The sequence below is a fragment of the Capricornis sumatraensis genome, chromosome X (assembly GCF_032405125.1).
Source record: "Capricornis sumatraensis isolate serow.1 chromosome X, serow.2, whole genome shotgun sequence".
Lineage (NCBI taxonomy): Eukaryota > Metazoa > Chordata > Mammalia > Artiodactyla > Bovidae > Capricornis > Capricornis sumatraensis.
The window spans coordinates 138,226,866-138,231,977 of record NC_091092.1 but is presented as its reverse complement, the minus strand read 5'-3'; positions in this window follow the sequence as shown (position 1 = coordinate 138,231,977).

Here is a 5,112-nt window from a genome sequence, read left to right as displayed (position 1 = left end):
CTCTACCCGTCTCTTGTTTTCTCCAGGTGGCCAGGGTACCTGTGAGAGTGAATAATCGCCTTCAGGCAAAGCTGAGCAAGAAAACGTCTCAGAAGCCATTCAGCACAAGGAAATTTAAAAAAACCAGAGGCCCAAAGCTCTGTAGCCGATGCTCCAAGGTGAAAGAAGTGCTGAATCAGAACGGACCAGAGGAGGTCCCAGAGAGTGTGTAGACCCCTGTCATTCCAGCAGGAACGGTGGGCAGCCAGTGACCTCAGAGCTTGGTTAGAGACCCCAGAAATCTTCTGGGGTCTTGCCGCTGAGGACTGGCCAACAATACACATGTTGACTATTATACCAACTGCATACATTCATAATGAAAATAAAATCAACCTGATGTGAAATTATGTTTGTCTCTGAGTTCTGTGAGAGTGGGGGACAGAGAGGGCAGTGCAGGCATCAATGTGTTGAGGGAGGGAGATGGGTCCTGTGGGGTGTGAGATGGGACTAGAAGGTCCAGTTTGCCAGAAAATGGGGGAGGGGAGAGAACTGGTTCCAGACTCAGCTTCACACATATACTTCCCATGGGAGAAGAGGAAGAGGACTTGGTGTTTCTCTGTGTGAGTGCAGAACTGGAAACGTGGCTGGGGAGCCGTGTCATGTGTGGAGTGGCCGTGCCATTTGCTAAAAAGGCATAGAAAGAAGGTGCCCCATAAAGAGAATGGAATATTGACATATGCAGCAACAGGGAACGTATACTGTTCAGTGAAATAACTCAGACAGAGATAGACAAATACCGTATGGTATCACTTAAGAATCTAAAAACTCAATTTTTCACCATTCAAGATAATGTTTGCTGTGGTTTTGTCATATGTAGCTTTTATTTTGTTGAGGTATGTTCCTTCTATTCCTGCTTTCTGGAGAGTTTTTATCATAAATGGATGTTGAATTTTGTCAACGGCCTTCTCTGCATCTATTGAGATAATCATATGGTTTTTATTTTTCAATTTGTTAATGTGGTGAATTACATTGATTGATTTGCGGATATTGAAGAATCCTTGCATCCCTGGAATAAAGCCCACTTGGTCATGGTGTATGAACTTTTTAATGTGTTGTTGGATTCTGATTGCTAGGATTGTTTTGAGGATTTTTGCGTCTATGTTCATCAGTGATATTGGCCTGTAGTTTTCTTTTTTTGTGACATCTTTGTCAGGTTTTGGTATTAGGGTGATGGTGGCCTCATAAAATGAGTTTGGACGTTTACCTTCCTCTGCAATTTTCTGGAAGACCTTGAGTATGATAGGTGTTAGCTCTTCTCTAAATTTTTGTTAGAATTCAGCTGTGAAGCCGTCAGAACCTGGGCTTTTGTTTGGGAAAACTGGTCAACCACTTGTGAAAGAATGAAACTAGATCACGTTCTAACACCGCACACAAAAATAAACTCAAAATGGATTAAAGAACTAAATGTAAGACCAGAAAGTATAAAACTCCTAGAGGAGAACATAGGCAAAACACTCTCAGACATAAATCACAGCAGGATCCTCTATGATCCACCTCTCAGAATTCTGGAAATAAAAGCAAAAATAAACAAATGGGATCTAATTAAAATTAAAAGCTTCTGCACAACAAAGGAAACTATAAGCAAGGTGAAAAGACAGCCTTCTGAATGGGAGCAAATAATAGCAAATGAAGCAACTGACAAACAACTAATCTCAAAAATATGCAAGCAACTTATGCAGCTCAATTCCAGAAATTTAAACGACCCAATCAAAAATGGGCCAAAGAACTAAATAGACATTTCTTCACAGAAGACATACGGATGGCTAACAAACACATGAAAAGATGCCCAACATCACTCATTATCAGAGAAATGCAAATCAAGACCACAATGAGGTACCGTTTCACACCAGTCAGAATGGCTGCGATCCAAAAATCTGCAAGCAATAAATGCTGGAGAGGGTGTGGAGAAAAGGGAACCCTCCTACACTGTTGGTGGGAATGCAAACTAGTACAGCCACTATGGAGAACAGTGTGGAGATTCCTTAAAAATTGCAAATAGAACTGCCTTATGACCCAGCAATCCCACTGCTGGGCATACACACCGAGGAAACCCGAGTTGAAAGAGACACATGTACCCCAATGTTCATCACAGCACTGTTTATAATAGCCAGGACATGGAAACAACCTAGATGTCCATCAGCAGATGAATGGATAAGAAAACTGTGGTACATGTACACAATGGAGTATTACTCAGCCGTTACAAAGAATTCATTTGAATCAGTTCTGATGAGATGGATGAAACTGGAGCCGATTATACAGAGTGAAGTAAGCCAGAAAGAAAAACACCAATACAGAATACTAACACATATATATGGAATTTAGAAAGATGGCAATGACGACCCTGTATGCAAGACACGAAAAAAGACACAGCGGTGTATAACGGACTTTAGGACTCAGAGGGAGAGGGAGAGGGTGGGATGATTTGGGAGAACGACATTCTATCATGTATACTATCATGTAAGAATTGAATCGCCAGTCTATGTCTGACGCAGGATACTGCATGCTTGGGGCTAGTGCATGGGGGTGACCCACAGAGATGTTATGGGGAGGGAGGTGGGAGGGGGGTTCATGTTTGGAAACACATGTAAGAAATAAAGATTTTAAAATTAAAAAAAAATAAAGAAAAAGAATGTAAAAATTCCACAAAGTAGAGAATATCACAAAAATGGAAGCTCACGGATATAGAGAACATTCTACTGGTTAGCAGCGGGGAGGGGAAGAGGGAGGGGCAATACAGAGGTGGGGGAGCGGGAGGCACAGCGTGTAAGGTGGAAGATGAGCCCAAGGATGGACTGTACATCATGAGGAATAGAGCCAGTGCTCTGTAAGAACTATAAACGGAAAGCCAACGTTCACGATTGTATAATAAGAAAGAAAGGGAAAGAAAGAGGGGGGAGGAAGGAGGGAAGAAAGAAGGAAAATGATGGTGTTTTTGGAGGGCACAAAGCCAACATTGATTAGGCCCTTTTTTGCAAAAGAATTTAGTGTGTTTTTTCTTCCATTTTTATTTTTAGTTTATTTCGCATTACCATACTGTATTGGTTTCGCGATACATTGACATGATTTTTTGAGATGTACTTATTTTAATGGGAGGCTAACTATTTGACAATGCTTGTTGGTTTTTGCCATACTTGTCGGAATCCGCCAAGGGTGTACATGTGTTCCCCATCCTGAACCCCCTCTCACCTCCCTGCCCATCCCATCCCTCAGGGCCATCCCAGTGCACCAGCCCCGAGCACCCAGTCTCATGCATCGAACCTGGACGGGCGATCTCCTGCTCACATGATAATATACATGTTTCACTGCTATTCTCTCAGATCATCCCACCCTCGCCTTCTCTCACAGAGTCAAAAAGACTGTTCTGTACATCTGTGTCTCGCAGATAGGGTTATCATCAACATCTTACTAGAGTCCATAGATATGTGTTCGTGTACTCTATTGGTGTTTTCCTTTCTGACTTATTTCACTCTGTATAATAGGCTGCAGTTTCATCCACCTCATTAGAACTAATTCAAGTGTATACTTTTTGATGGCTGAGTCGGATTCCATTGTGTATATGTACCACTGCTTTCTTATCGATTCGTCTGCCCCTGGACATCTAGGCTGCTTCCATGTCCTGGCTATTGTAAACAGTGCTGTGATGATCCTTCGGGTACACATGTCTCGTTCAAGTCTGGTTTCCTCGGTGTGTATGCCCAGCAGTGGGATTGCTGGGTCCTATGGCAGTTCTAGTTCCAGTTTTTGAAGGAATCTCCACAGTGTTCTCTATAGTGGCTGTACTAGTTTGCATTCCCACCAAGAGTGCAAGAGGGTTCCCTTCTCGACACCCTCTCCAGCATTTATTGCTTGTAGATTTTTGAACAGCAGTCAGCCTGACCAGAGGCAGATGGTACCTCATTGTGGTTTTGGTTTGCATTTGTCTGATAACGACTGATGGGGAGAATATTTTCACGTGTTTTTTAGCCATCTCTATGTCTTCTTCGGAGGAAAGGAATTTAGAATGGAGCAGTGGGCTCCCACAGGTGGGGCAGAGGGAGTAGCCCACATCCCCTGCAGGCAATACTGGGGTCTTGCCCACGAAGAGTTTTATTACAAGAATAAAGCCAAGTAAAGGCTGGCTCTGTTGTGATTACCATCCCCATACTCCATTATTCTAACTTAATTTCAGTCATTAAATACTTTTACTTTGTACACCAACTTGTGTTGATTTAAGTTTTAAACGTTTGTTGTCATAGATGTCAGGTTTTAATATTTTATATATTATTCACAAGGGACAAAGATTAACTGTACATATGAACAAATGCACACACCTATGTGTGTACATACATATAAACGCACACTCATAAGTGTGTATATTTAGATATATTTTTTCATATATATATATATATATTCATTCATCCACAGTTTCAGTAGTTACCTTTAAGAATTCATTGTCTTCTGTGAGGGAATTCATGAAGAGAAGACCTTGTTAAACCATTGTCACCAGCACAGGCTGCCTTGGTTACCACTGCTCCATTCCACAGAGCATCCTGAATGGTTTGCAAGGCCTTGAGATCACTTCCTGCACAGCCTGCAGTCCCCTAGGAACGTACACACCTCACATTCAAACAGTTGATTCGAAACACACAGTGATACCACAGACCTTGTCAAGGTAAAGACACACAATGTGCTTTTATTTATGTCTAAATCAGTTAAACAACGTATTCACTGCAAGGTACAAACTTTTTTACCCTGCAAAGAACAACATTGTCTTGTATTTGAACATGGAAAATCTTGCTGAATTTGAAACATAGGTTTTAAATGAAATTCATTCTTCATTTTCTGTTATTTGGAGACTATGGAACCAAGAAAGTAAACCTCCGTTCATTGGGGCTGCTTAAGCTGTATCTTTAGCAGATTTTTTTTTTAATTCCCTTACACTTTTACCGTCATAAATAGATATAATAGCCCAGCTTTGGAGGAGACACACCCTCCCTGTCCTGTGACCCATCGGACTTGACTTAGGGAGATGAGGATGGCAGGTGAGTTTGGGGGCCTCCATAGGGGAGTTATTCATGCCTCATTTCTCCCACC